The sequence below is a fragment of the Pinus tabuliformis genome, chromosome J (assembly GCF_031772625.1).
Source record: "Pinus tabuliformis cultivar Carrire ecotype Pingquan chromosome J, CPIR1, whole genome shotgun sequence".
Lineage (NCBI taxonomy): Eukaryota > Viridiplantae > Streptophyta > Pinopsida > Pinales > Pinaceae > Pinus > Pinus tabuliformis.
Genome location: NC_142295.1, coordinates 1,048,145,873 through 1,048,161,694, shown reverse-complemented (window position 1 = coordinate 1,048,161,694; position 15,822 = coordinate 1,048,145,873). Strand labels below are relative to the sequence as shown.

Below are 15,822 nucleotides of genomic sequence, written 5' to 3'. Positions count from 1 at the left end.
GCGAGTTGTCCTAGGCCGCCATGCCTTGTCTTTGTCCTTTGTTCTACGGTTTGGGGGCACCTTTACCTTGCTTCAGATTCGCAGATCCAAAGTCTCGCTTTTCTTGTTTAAGCTTCTGCTTGATCTTAATAGTGTATCAGTACGTCGTTCCGAGCAAGGAGATGTCCAAGAACTCCATCTCATCCTGGATGTACCTGTGTAGGCAGACGTAGTACTTGAGTACCAAATGCTTCTCAGAATCCTTGATACCCAACTTCGTACGAAGGGTATGAAAAACATTGGTAAACTTCGGCACGCCTTGGTCCCTTCCCTTCTGCAGCGTGGTCCACTTTATGTGTTTATCCTCATAGCTACCGACAGGGTAGTACTACTCCTTGATGGCACCCGGGAACAAATTCCAAGTGGGTGAGGCTGAAAACAGTGAGGGTGTACTTTCATCCTTCTTCTCAAAGTAGGTTTCCCACCAGTCCTTGATGTGAGGGGCGGCTTTGAGAAGAGAAAAAGTAACCTTTTCCCAGCTGGAAAAATCATGAACAAAAAAATATCCTTCTAGCATATTTAACCATTTATCTACGGCATCTGCATCTATTTGGCCCTCAAATATGGGAATGTCAAAGTTTACTTGTACCTTAAAAGGAGTGGCGCCTCCAGAGTGGCTGCTGGATGTGGATGCACTATCGATGGGAAACCGTTGAAGGATCTGGGAAAAGTTATCCATCATCACGTTCCTTTTTTTCACGAGGGCCTCCTCGAGCAATATTTTGATAGGATCTCCTACTCCTTCGTCTTTCTTTTCTTCCCCCATGGGCGACCGTCGGGGTTTGCGAGGTTGATCTTGCAAAGGTTCAACCAAATCGAGCCCTAACTCCTTATACGTCGACCTCGTTGGGGACATGCAAAGAAGGATCGAGAAAGAGAAAACCCCTATGATACCACTGATCCGAATTTAAACAGGAACACAACAAATTACATATACAACCATAAACATGGAGATGCAGCATAAATAAAACTTCATTTCATAAATATCAAAGAATTGAAATATGCTTACATACATAATGGAAATAAACTAGCTTGGGCGATGGTATCTTATCTTTGAGAAGAGATGTGGTGGCTACATGCCTCTTAACTGTATTACAATAAGGCTTGAAGGCCTATTTATTATTTAGAAACAATGGAAAACCCCAAACATCCAAAAACCTAACCCTAGGAGACGAAACACCAAACTATGGGCCTCGTTGGGGTAAATTGGTACATCAACTTCCCAGGGTCGTAACTTTGGCATATGATCTTTGTTTAATGCACACGATACCTCATTAGAAATATCTATCCAAGGACTAAAACTATTGCCAGTGAATATCGAGTTGAAAAAGCATATGGGTTTCCCAGTGATTTTCCAAAAAAAAATCCATTAGGGCCTCAAAACAGCTCCGCAAGTTCAAGACCCGAAAAACTGCCAAAAATAATAAACTATGCTACAATTAAGGAAACTGAAAAACTAAAAGAAACAATGGTGGGGGTCCAAGTGAAATAGGTGGGTGACCACCAATATCCACCTAGATCATGAGGCTTATGATGTTTCCATTATAAAAATTTATGATTCCTATTCGATACAGACTTTCAAAATTTAAAAAAAAAATGAATAACATTGTAAAAAGTTTTATTTTATTTTATGTTTTCCTAAATACTTATGCAAACCTGTAGGGAATTTTAAAAAATGTATAACATAAAATTATATCCATCATTAAGAACTTTTCAGTGATATAAGGAGAGGTTCCTTTCAAGGTTGGGTTGAAAAGTTATGTTAAAAATTATATGAAAATATTTGTTCACCCAAAAAAAAACTTGTGTTTTCTTTTGCAAATCATTTCTAATATAGGCATAAGCATAAAAAAACTTTTAATAGAAAAGTTGTAGAGCTATGAAACATATTTATAATGGTTCGAAGAGTGTAAAATTCTAAGTTGAGTAAAATATTCTTAAATTTTTACTAAAACAAGTGTTGAAAATGAGTTTATTATGAAGGGGATGTGATGTTATGTAAGACACCCTTATATAGGGTACAATTATTGTAGAAAGTGTTAAAAATCAATTACAATTGGATGGGGTTGAGATTCAAGTTCCCTTTATTATTGCACTCAACTCATGACTAGAGAGGGCGAGAGGAAGTAGATGTAGCTATAAAATGGGAGAGATGGAGAGAGACTCTGAAGTGCCCAAGCTATTACAATAAGGATGGAAAAAACCATTTTAAAGTGTATGCCTTTAGGAAAATTTGTTTGGAAGAGAAACCAACAATTGAACACTAAAAGGAAGACTATCAATGATCTATAAACTACTATGGGCATTCCACTTGAATAGTTTTTCATAACATATCTTACAATTTTATGCAAATTCTTTGTTATATAGTGTTTTACATAGATAAATTTTTAATATTACTAAATTAAAACATCAATATTAATAAAAGTTGAGATTTAAATAAAAGACACCAAAACAACTACCACATCATCTACACAATGAACACAAAATGTAGCTTAGGAAACCTAATATATGAAGACATGGCTAGAAAGTGAGGACTTTATGTTGCTCTTTTATTCTCATAAATGAAATGCAAAATACAAAAAGGTGAACTCATTATGAAGTTGTTATTGACATCGTCTCTTGTATGGTTATTACAAGGAATTTTACTTCCTCTCTATTGCTCTCATATCCCACTCCCTTGTCCTAATAACAATTTAAGGTTATGGTTAGGATTTCTCCAAGTCTCAACTCTAAATTAGGTTTAAGGTTTTGGACCCTCTAGACTCTTTATGAAAATACACACATGACTAGCTCCACATAAAGAACGTAGGTCAACTTGTAGGAAGGCTAAATTCCTCATACAAACTCCAATTGAAGTGATATTTGTGTCATTGGAAAATTTTAAAACTATGGAATAATTTTGAGAGGGTAGAGACCATGTCCACAAGGTTTTGACTCCAAAAATTGTTGTTTGGTGCTATAATGGGCTTTGCAAGTCTTAGAAATCAAAAGCAACAAAATATAATGTAGCCCTATAATCGACCATGCAAGCTAATAGCTCCAATTTTTTTAACCATGCAATATCAAGATTATTTTATTTTGTCACACAAAAAGCTGAAAATCTCCCTCTTTACTTATATTTTCCTCCCCATTTACCCACCATAGACCTTAAATATTCCAATTTTGCACTTTGCTCATTACCAATTTATCATAATTATAACATTCTAGTTTTTACTTGTAAATTTATGTTTTCTAGCAACAATATGAAAAAATTGTGATAAAATGTTTAGGTTGTATGTATTAATAGATTTGAATGTACTTGCAAAGTTATTTATATTTGTTGTTTCAATATGTTAATAGGAATTTATGCTATCTATAAAGTCCCATTATTATTGGTATAGATTTATTATCAACATAATTGCCAACGTAGCTTTAATCAACACATTGTCGTTTAGTCAACATATTACAAAGTTCTCAAACTCTACAACCAGAAAAAATAGTATTAAACATATAAACTTCATAACACTACATAATTAGCAACTGCTCAACAAATTTTGTAACTACTAAGAAACATTCATCTTCTCTTGAAGAAGAATTGGTTAAAGGGAGTTTTGGAATTCTAATCTTGTGACCACTAACAAACATTCATCCTCTCCGAAAGAATTAGTTAAAGGGAGTCTCAGAATTCCACAGCATTTGTTCTAAGTAATCCAAAAACTCAAGATGATATACAAGCATCTATGTAACCTTATAACTTGTTTTCAACGAGTCTAAAATAGCATTCAATCCATAAACAAAGTCTTTCAATTCCATAACACCTACTTTGAGTTATCCAATAATTCCACATAATATCCAAATATTGATGTAACCTCATAACTTGTGTTCAGTTAGTTAGTTAGTGAGTGTAAAATAACATTCAATCCATAAACAAAAACATTATAAAATCTAAAACTAATGAGTACTCAGCTTGTGTTTATCAATTGTGCATAATATAGATAACGAGCATTCAACAACAATTAGAATCATATATCAGAAACTTTTTTTTTCCCAGTACGAATATATCAGAAACCTTATGATTACATATAACCAGATATCGCAGCTGGAAATTGACGAATCATGATAGATTAAGTATATAAATAAATTTCTAACAACAATAAATTTCTAACTATATTTATTGCATGGCACTCATAAGTTTCACTTCAAATTATAGAAAAAAAAAATTCATGGAGCAGAAATATTATAGAGGATAGACTAAATTTTATTCACCGCTGAATATTATTGATTCTGAAAATATTCTAAAATTTCATTTAAAAAAAATTAAAGTGAATTGTCTGATGGTTATTCATATCCATGTTCACTTTCGAATAAACTCTTTTAACTGATATAGATCCTCGGTCCCTTAAAGTAATTCTCTTTAAAATCAATTTTATTGGGTGTCTAGCCTCAGTTCAATAACATTGAAGAAATCTTGTCTGAACAATTCTCAAGTATATATAGTTATGCTCAGCAATAACATTGAAGAAATCATGTCTGAACAATTCTCAAGAATATATAGTTATGCTCAGCATTAGACCACGGGACTTGAATTCAATACAATAGATTTATTGCACCATAAACTTTAATAAACGTACTAAATAAGTCTCTCATGGTGAATTAATGAGACATATTGTTCATGATCTTGAGGATGGGATGTATGAATTTTGGTAGAGGAGTTGGCTTTGCAATGCACGGGGCTCTTAGTTTGTCCAGTGATATTATATGGGTGTGAATTGTGGGCTAATAGCATCCATGTTTCAAAATGGAAACAAATTGAGAAAATCCAAAAACGTTTGATCATGAGCATGTTTAAAATAAAAATTCCAGTTTCTTATGAGATAATGTTGAGTGAAACAGGGGCAACTTCCTTCGAAGCAATCGTGTGGTGTGTCTCATAAGGTATCTTCAAATAATTGAGCAAACAGGAGAAGGTAGATGGCCTAAAGTTATTGTCAATGAAAGAATGAGTGAAAGAAAGAAATCATGGATGAGACAAAACAACAAAAGGATGCAAAAATGGAATATTTCCCTCAATGCATGTCCCACAAATAGAAAAGATGTAAAGAGTTATGTTATGGAGAAGTTTCTTAAGCATATGTGGGGAAAAGATTCGGGTAGAAAGACGAAGTACTATGTTCAAGAATTCAACTCGACATGTGATCTCCAACAAAAAGAATACATTGGTGCTAGCATTCCATGGAGAGCAAAGATTCTTATTGCTCAATTAATAACTAACTCGCATCAATTATGGTCCAAAATAGGTCAATGGAAAAGACCTAAAGAAGCTTGGGAAGAGAGGGTGTGTACTTTTTGCACTTTTGCATCAGTGGAATTGAAAAAACATTTCATTTTGGAATGTGATCCTTTCAGAGACATCAGAGATAGTTACAACAATATGTTAACATCAGTTCCTTGGCATTGTCTTTTCAGTGAGGAGACTGTTACAAGATTGGGTCAACTCATCATTAATTTGAATAATAAGAAGATTAAATTGCAAAAGACAAAAAGCAGAGAAACTAATAGTCTGATAGACTATATCATGTACATTAAAATTTCATTCATCACAATCTAAATTTCCACAATTATCGGCGACGTTGTGTGGGTAATTTCAATAATATTTTGGGTGCCTTCATCGGCCGAGTTAGCTGGGCTGACCTCCCAATGGCGAGTTTGGTACATGATGCTTGGCCTTATATGAACCTTTTACGAGAAGTTGAGCATATGCAGATACCGTATCATACATATGAAGGAATACGACTTCTGCAAAGTGGAAAGAGAACAGAGACCGGGGCAGAGAAATGCTTAGCATAAATAATCCTCTATTATCTGAAAGAATAATAGAAAAATTATTGAGCAGCTGGGTTTGAATTGGCTGGAGGTTTTTGTCCAACCATTGAGCAGCATGGTGAGCAATGTGAGCAGTGTGGTCAGCAGTATGAGCAGAGCAGAGCAGTGTGAGCAGTGTGGGCAGCAGTGAGAGCAGAGAGCAGTGAACAGTGAGCAGTGAACAGTGAGCAGTGAACAGTGCGAGAGCATGGATATTTTTATGTAGCAGAAGCATGAAGCAGCGAGCAAGCAGCAACAAATGCATTCAAACATGACAAAGGAACCAGAAATTTCAGAACATGTGGAGACAAATGATTTAGGACAAGTGAAAATTGCCTCATCCGCCAAAGTTGGGAAGTGGGTTTGGGTCAATGCCAAACAATATCGGGGCATTTTAAAATGAAGAATAGCCTGTCTAAAATGGGAGCAAGCAAGGAAGAAACGGTCTCAAAAGAAAAGTAATTGAGCCCTTCGCAAAAAGCACTCAAACAAGTCTCCTCCACAAGCACGTGACAACAAGAAGTCCAAAGGAAAAGTCATTGTTGATTTTGTCTTATATAGTCCCACATCCATACCTCTCACCTGGTCATCTAATCTTTATGTGAAAGAATTGTTAAATGTAAAACAAAGGTTGGAGGTTTTAAAAGCTAAAGGGCAGGAAAGAGATCATAAAATTCATATAATAATAGCTGAGAAAAATGCGTGAGCAGAAAGCAATAAAATTTTAAAAGAACAAGTGGCATTGTTACAAGAAGCTCTCTTGATAGGGAAGACAGAATGGCAACGCATGAAGGAGGATGTGAAAAACATAAAGAAATCTGTAGTGGAAAGTACAGAGGTGGTGAATGTGAAATCATCCCAGGATAAACGGAAAATGATTGGCGAAATAAACAACCATGAAGAGAATGCAAAAGAAGAAACGAAAGGAGATTCCATCAAAGTTTCCAAAACTTGGGCTCAAGTTATTAGCAATTCTGCTAATAAGGAAGGAGAAACAAATATTCAGGTTGACAACATGCAATATAGTGAAGGCAAGGAAAGACAAAATACGGCAGCAAACATAATTATTAAAGGGGTGAAAGACTATGGGAAAAATGAATGTACTCTTGACCTTGCAAGAGACTTCTTAAAAGACAAGTTGCTATGGCAAGGACAAATATGTCAAGCATGGAGGGTGGGTAAGTTTAACGGGGAGAGAGCCAGGCTCATAAAAGTCATTATGCATAGCTTTCGTGATAAATATATTATTCTAAGCAAGACACATCTCTTGAGGGGTTCTCATTTTTTTCCTAGAAGAAGATTTAACTGTAAAACAACAGGAGGAAAGAAGGGAGGAAATTCTAAAGGTTAGGGCAGCAAGAGATGAAGGAAAGAGAGCATGGATTTATAAAGGCAAAGTTGTGATAGCGCAATTTGGACCTCCTTCTAGAACAGAGCAGCAAGATAGTAATAAAGAAGAGACAACAAACTCTTCAACAGGAAATCAAAAAGCAAGGTCGGTATGGGAAAACAGGGACAAAGACTCAAATGTGAGTCTTGCATGTCAAAATAAATAGCAATCAAGTCATACCCAAGTTTCCTTAAGATTAGTTTGTTGGAACTGCAGAGGTTACCCATGGAGACGAGGACCTAGGTTAGGGCCTATTGCGGAAAATAGAGACATAATTTGCCTCATAGAAACACATGAGCATGAAGGGTGCAAGACACCTTTGTTTGAAGGATACTAGAAGATGGCAGTGTGGAACAAGGCAGCAGGGAATGGCAAAGGGCACAGGGGGTATCATGGTTTTAGTAAGGGAGAAAGAAGGTCGTCTTATTCAGTTAGAAAAAGAAGACTCAAATAAGCAATTCATTTGGTTTAAAATATCAGAAAATGGAAACCACATCAGAATTGCAGCATGCTATTTTGCGCCATAGGTTTCAAAAATCTACAAAGGTAGAGAGCTTGACAACAAAGATCCATTTGCAGCTTTAAAAGTGGATATTGCAACATATTCGCAGCTAGGTGAAGTCCTTATAATGGGTGATTTCAATGCTAGGACTGCAAGTGAGAAAGCTAGCATTCTTTGTTGTAAAGATGATTGTGACCCTATTTGGCTTACAGAAGAAAGTGATCATCAGTGGGAAAGAATTTCAGAGGACAAGGGCTGCAATCTCTTTGGTGAACAATTGTTTACTCTATGTGGGGCCTTTGATTTAGTCATTTGTAATGGCTTGACTAGATGGGCAAAGTCCGGTAATTTCACTTGCAATACCTACAATGGAGCAAGTGTGGTAGATTATGTAATTTTCTCGCATGGTTTGTGTGAGAAAATGGAAGAAGTTTTGGTTGGAGATCAGCTGTGGGATTTGAAATCAGAGCACAAGCCAATTTATTTATGTTTCTCTTGGATTGGAAAAAAACAATTAGAGTCAAAAATTTAGCATGTCCAACAAAATCTCCCACAAGGCAAAATTATTTTGACGCCAGAAAATTGTAATACCTTCAAAATGACACTAGAAAAGCTCTTTGAGAATGAGAAAATTACAATTCACAGCCTTCATAGTCATGAATTAACACATTTAATTCAATGCGCACTTGCAAAGTGCAAAAGAACAAAAACTAAGAAGTCTAAAACAAATTTCTTTCCGGTTAATGCTTGGTTTGACGAGGAATGCAAAAAGGCAAGGAGAATGTGGAAAGAGTCAAACAAGGATAACCTAAAGCTCAAATCGTACAAATAGTTATTAAGCAAGAAAAAGGCTGATTTCATGGTTTCAAGGAGGGAAGAACTAATCTTCCTTGGGAAAAATAATCCCAAATTATTTTGGAAGGAGCTCCAACTGAAAAAAAGATACAAATTGGAAATAACATTACAGTTTCTAAATGGTTTGACTATGCAAGACAACTCTATGAGCAGGTTCCCAAGGTTGACCCTCCCCCCTTGGTCAACACTGATACTGAACTCTTCACGGTACAAGAGGTAGAGATGGGTATCAAGAAGTTGGGTGTTGGAAAAGAAAAAGACTTATTTGAACTCCAAGCAGAATATCTAAAGTGGGGCTCAAAGATTCTTGCACCTCACATTACAAAAATCTTCAATAACATCATACAACAAGGGCTCCCCACAGATTGGTCAACTAGTCTAGCAATACCTCTTTTCAAGAGTGGTGACGTCAATAATCCCTCCAATTATAGGACCATCATGATAAACCCTTTGTTTGCAAAGCTATTTGGAAGCATGTTAGAAAACAAAATTAGCAAGTGGGCGGAAGAAAGATATAAGCATGCTAAAGGGCAAGCAGGTTTTAGACCTAAACATTCCACAGTTGATCATTGCATAACTTTAAGGCACATCATTCAAAAAGTTTGGGAGAAAAAGGAAGAAGTCTTTTGTTGCTTTGTTGATTTCAGAAAAGCATTTGACTCGGTTCCTAGGGATAAACTTTGGCAGAGAATGGAGGAACTTGGGGTTCCTAAACATTTGAGAGCAGCTATGCATAGGTTGTATGAAGATGTAAAAGTCAAAATTAGAACTTCAGCGGGAATTTCTTAAAGTTTTAGAAGCGATATCGGGGTCAAGCAAGGTTGCCCATTGTCTCCTCCCCTTTTTGGTTTATATATCGACAAGCTTGAGGAGTGGTTAAATTCGCAACGGAGTGATGGTATCTATTTGTGCAAGTTTGTTATAAGGCTTCTTTTCTATGCAGATGACCTTATTCTAATTGCTAAATCGGCTCTTGGTTTGCAAGAGCACTTGCTATCCCTTAAGCATTTTTGTAGAAGTGTGGGGATGCAAGTCAATATCAGCAAAATGAAAGTAGTGGTCTTCTCTAAGAAAAGAAAACATAACCAGCATCAGTTCTACTTTGAAGGCAACATTCTGGAAGAAGTTGTGGATTACAAATACCTCGGGATTGACTTCAACAAAAATCTAAGTTGGAATGGTTGTAGAAAGGAAAGAACTTTGGGGGGTTGGAAAGCATTTTATGCTTTTCAAAATAGGTGTAAAGAGGCAGATTTTTGGGACTGGAAGACCACTCAAACTCTTTTTGGGCCTCTAGTGATTCTGATGATTCTCTACGGTTGTGCATTGTGGGCTAGCAGTACCTCCGACATGCAGTGGAGACAAATTGAGAAAATTCAGAAGCGTTCGATTACAAACAAATTTAAGATGAAAAGTGCAGTTCCTTATGATATCTTGTTAAGTGAAACAGGGACTACTCCTATTGAATCAATTGTTATGGTGCGAGTCATAAGGTATTTAAAAAAAATTGAGCAAATGGAAGATGGTAGATGGCCTAAGGTTGTCTTTAATGATAGATTGTGCAAGCGGAAAAAAACTTGGATGCAACAAAATAACAAATGGTTTAGTAAATGGGGTATTTGCTTGAACGCGTGTCCCATAAACAGCAAAGAGATAAAAGCTTTTGTTATGGAAAAGTTCCACAAACGTACTTGGGATAAGGAGCTAGAAAGAAAGAAAAATTACTATATTAAAGTGTTTAATCCCACTCATAATCATCAACCAAAAGCATACATAGAGGCCAATATCTCTTGGAGAGCCAAAATTCTTATTGCTCAGTTAAGGACTAATTCTCATCAACTCTTTTGTGAAACAGGACGTTGGAAAAGGCCAAAGGAAGTGTGGGAGGAAAGGGTATGCATTTTTTGTTCTTCCAAAAAAGTGGAAACAGAAAAACAAATCATTTTAGAATGTGAGGCCTTCAAAGACAACAGGGAAAGTTTTGCAGATATGTTGGCAGCGAGCTCTTGGGATAATCTATTTAGTGAGGGGTTTGTCGAGAAGTTGGGAGCATTTATTGTGAAGCTTCATAGAAAAATCATCGAATACATCAAGCAAATGAAGAAGCAATCTATCCCATAGGCTATCTTTAGCCTCGTGGATGTTAAAATAATTTCTTTCTTTCTTTCTTTCTTCAGCAGCACCACCGAATACTCTTTTGCAAATATTTCAGCTTCGGAGTTGAGTGAACTCTGTGGAGGTGCAGCGGGTATTGCCATTCGTCTCGGCTTTTCATATCATCTCCTCTGTGACTTCCTAGGCATAACCAGGGCGTTCAGATTTTTGGACAAAATCTGAGCTATTAGAGAAAAACTAAGTTATTTTAGCAAAGAGGAGTTTGATGTCACTTGTTCAAACCATAGTTACCAAATTCGGTCGAATTGACCAAAAAAATTTGATTGAATTTTGTGGGCATAACTTGGTAACTATGGTTCAAACCATGCAACGAATTTTGTGGGCATAACTGAAGAGATATGGGAGATTTTATTTGGTATTTGGTCGAATGCACCAGCGCGTCTTTCTTTGGTACCTTCTTAGTGAAGAAATTCGAGTTTTTCTTTTTAAAAGAAAGTCCTTTGTTTGTTTTCTCAACTTCCTCTTTAGTTTTGTTTCAACGGGCCATGATATCAATATATTAGTCAAAGGCATCTGATATGATGAGACTAATCTTCAAAAAGAGGGCAAAGGAATGTGATAACAAGCCAATGCAGCGGGTTGATAAGGAGGGTGAAAGGATTACAATTTAGAAAGGGGTAGTTGAAAGGTGTAAAATTTTATGTTTCCAAAAAATTGAAATATGTAATTTAAATAGAAAATATATATAAATAATAGAATGAAATTTTATATAAAATGATTGTTGAAGGTGTAAAATTTTGTGTTTCCAAAAAATTGAATTTACAGGAATGTGATCACAAGCCAGTGCACCGGGTTGATAAGGAGGGTGAACGGATTACAATTTAGAAAGTGTAGTTCAAAGGTGTAAAATTTTATGTTTTAATTTAAGTAGAAAATATATACAAATAATAGAATGAAATTTTATATTAAATGATTGTTGAAGGTGTAAAATTTTATGTTTCTAAAAAATTGAAATATGTAATTTAAATAGAAAATAGATATACAAATAATAGAATGAAATTTTATGTTAAATGATTGTTGAATGTGGATAGGCTTTATGAAGTTAATTTAGATCAGCATTACACATTATAAACACCACATCTCTAAACAGTTGATATATATATATATATATATAAGTGAAAAAGGGTATAATTATGTTTTAGGTAAATTTTACTTTTTTATCTTAAATATTATTAAATATATTTCATGAATATTTTATGAGAGTTACATTTTTACTATCCATTTATTAATTATTGATAATTAAATTTGATGAAACATATTTAGTTAGTTTTGTTAAATAATTTAATTTATAATTATTTTTTTTGTAAGCTTGGTAATTTCTTTTTCTATTGATATTTCATGAAAATAAGTATATCCTTAACAAAAATTGCAAGTGGCCTCAACCTGCCTGCAGGAAACCAGGTCTGTTGGCCACCTGTCTGCACCGAAAACTGTCCAGAATTTAAGAAGATTTTTCCTTACCATCCAAGCTACATTGGCAACTTTATCTACTATATAATTCTTATTAAAACAGTAAATGCTAATCGTCATATAGACAAAATTCTACTGAAAGGGTTGTTTCTATCATCTGATGAGTCCACCGTGTTAGAGTCGTTCTGGTCATCCCTCCGTCAGAGATCATTTCTCTCACTGCATTTCATTTTTAGGTGTCTCATTCATTTCATTCATCAGCATTCCGTTAGGGGCATGCCATAATCTGATGGAAGGGCCTTGTCACTCATTACCCATCATGCCTTGTACCTGCTAGCTCAGGTCTGTCCATAAAATCAATTTTGAAATCATTCATAGTCCTGTTTTGGCCTCTTGTCAGCAAAGAGTTATTATAAGATATTTAGGTCTTTTTAGGTCTGGGATTTAGTTTATTTAGTCCTCAAAGTGCCCAATAATGCCAGCAGGCAAGAGGGAGGTTCAATAAGTTTTCATTTCATATTTTCATCATCAATAATGTGAAATCGTCAAATTTGTTTTTTTGTAATAAATATGCATTTTAAATTTTTCCACCATGAAGTACTTCAAATGTGGACTCCAGTCATCCTTTGTCGAAGTCTAATGCCACCATCCCTGCAAAAGTCAACCAAGAAAACATCATTTCAAGCCAAAAATCAAGGAGGAAACAAAAAGACAGAGTTGTATTAACTGTGAAAAAAGTGCCAAGCCAAAACATTGCAAAGTAGGTTTGTGAGAAACAAAATTAAATCCATCACTATAAGATATTTTCATTGTTTTGAAACATCCATTTGCATCCAGAGGTCGATTGAAAGCCGACTCAAAGTGGTGAGAGGGCGATTTTGTCATTTTGAAAAACCAAGACTGTGTTCAAGTCTGCGCGGCGCATTGGGTAAGCGTGCGACGCATTGGGTGGTTTGCCACAGTGCATTTTTCCTCTGGCACGGCGCATTGGTCCTGCCGCGCGGCGCATATAGCCAAAGGCCCGAAAACAGTCAAAACTCTCTCAAATCGCTCAACAACACACGGATTTGCCTCGTTTCAAGTAGGCGGCATGATATGTTCATAATATTTGGGGGTCACATATACATGACAGTGCGAGAAGGATACTGAGAGCCTACTCCAATTTTTATTGCAATGGAGGCATTCACAATGAACAGGGTTGTGTCGAGTCGTAGCTGATCAACGGAGACAGAATCTACTTCTTCGGTTTGGCCAAGAAGGGACGCAGCAGCGACTTTTGTTCGCTTCCACAAGTTACAGAGATTAGGAGAAGGAGAAAGTGTAATTCAGCACTTTGCAAATGGTAGAGGACTAATTTTACGTACTCATTTTTCCCAACTATTATCAATAGAAAGTTACTCTCAGAGGGGAAGTTCTTTGTTGTTATCCATGAAATGGGGTTGGCAGACAATCAAAGACCTCCAGAACCTGTCAAATTTATACACACCACAATTCTTATGTGTTAAGTGTTCAGGTTCTAGAGATGAGAACCTGGAACAGGATTCTAATTCACTGGCCATGCTAGATATGTGTAAAGGTGGAACTGAGTCCCCTTCATACTCCTTGCAGTACAGAAATATTGTAGATGGGGCACTGAGCAATAAATGAAAGAATTTTAAGAATAAATATCTCGGGTTAGCGAGGTTAGGGTTGGAGATCAAAAATGCGACAGAACCATTTTTTAAGAATGAAACTCGACAGAGATTATTTATAACAGTGGTTTTGGTTAGAGCGAGTCGCGTTGGTTATTTTATTCCTTTGCCAGGGTTTGATCGTCGGTTGATTCCTGAAGATTATCTTGGTTTGTTTCTGGGTCTGTTGATGAATTTGATGACTTGTCTGCAGAGCTCAAGCTCTCTGTTTTCCAGTTGGGTATCATTCCATACATATTTGCATCTATTATTGTGCAGATGCTTTTCCATTTTATTCCGCCTCTGATTAAGCTGCGAAAAGAGGGGCTGGATGGGAATGAAAAAATTAAGGGATATATCTGGAGGATTTCATTGGTAGTTGCAATCCTGGAAGCATTGACGATTGCACTGCACTCTCTTCCATATTCAGTATATGCTGCTAGTCATAGGTTTCAACACATTTTGTTGAGTACTTGGCCATGGCACATCATTGATTATATGTGCTGGAATATTGACTGGTTATTCAGATACACTGTACAAGATGTTGGCTAGGCTCTCAGGCAGTGTTGTAAACTGGGTGCCTTATGTGGTTGTGTTGTTGGGGGTTTTTACATTTGTTACCATGTGGGCAGTATTGGTCACAGAAGGACGCAGGAAGGTCAAGTTGCAGTATTATGCATTCAAGCTAGCACCAATTGTCAGAGAGGGGGCTTCATTTCCTGAGGTTGAACCTTACATTCCTTACAATATCAATCCAACAGGAACGCAACATTATCCATCTGGCGAAGAGAAGTTTGAAGATGTCGACCAACTAGCCGTATAATACATCCCACCTCTATGCATAGGGCCGTGTGAAAGCATGTCTTATTCTCCGTCAATGGAAGAGATAGCAGTAAAGGTAGGCGAGCCCTTCATTCTGAACCCAGCACGATTACCAGCTAATGAAGAAGCAGTTGAGGCCAGTGAAACTACACCATCCAACCCCTATCCTGTTGCAGTTGAGTAACCAAATGTCCTTACGACAACATATGTTTTGGCTTTGCCTGGCATCTTAGCAAGCCTTCTAAAGTGGCTGCTTCTGGGTCTAAACCATGGCTCTACTATTCCTTACATGCTTTTCTAGTCTTTCATTCAATCTCTTGGACATTGCCAACTTGCCTAACGAAATATCCAATTACATGATCCAAATGAAAGCGCCCCAAATGTTGCAAAGGATGCTAATTATAAAAAATTGGTTATTATTCAAACGGCAAAGGGAAGGTGAAAAGTCAAAGACCGAAATCCAAAATTAAAACGAAGAATATCTACCACAGCAGATAGATAGGAACAGATTGCCTATTTTGTCCTCAATCACGCTTTCATGGGATCCACGCTATAGTTTTTGCCTTTTAATTGGTCATCAGAGAAATTCAAGTGGAACGTTGTTTTGTCTTTAGAACAGATGAATGGCTCTTTTTCTATCTTCATAATTTCAGTTGAAACAGCTCCCTATTTTCATCGATCTATTTTCTCACCTCTAGGTTTATTTATTGTATTGTAAATCATTTGTAAAGGGTCTGAGTTCTGGGAAAAGGGTGGAAGAAAAACGCAGCGCTTCACTGTATAGTTTGGCCAGGAAATTAATAAAATGATGAAGCTCTTATTCATGAGATTCATGTGGTATGAGTTTTAGCATATGTTTCTTCTTTCTGTTTCATATGTATCTTATGTTTTACAGTTCATTCATAATAATTTCCAGTTGAATGCTTTTAAGTAAGAAAGGTAGAATCTAGTTTATTGCTCTGCCTTGGGAAGGCATTCATGCTTTGTGTCTCTTCTTCTGTCTGAAAAAGATTCATTTATTATGCCCTTTTCAACCTCTCAACAGTCTTTCCACTCCATATTATTTAAATTTGATTACTAAACCTCCTACCTATCTTGCCTCACAAAATACTCTGTGT

At 36.3% G+C, this 15,822-nt stretch overlaps 1 pseudogene; it reads left to right on the top strand.

Annotated features, from left to right (window-relative positions):
- LOC149230509 (preprotein translocase subunit SCY2, chloroplastic pseudogene) overlaps positions 1-15,174 on the top strand; it is a 42,369-nt pseudogene extending 27,195 nt beyond the window's left edge.
- The last annotated feature ends 648 nt before the right edge of the window (positions 15,175-15,822 follow it).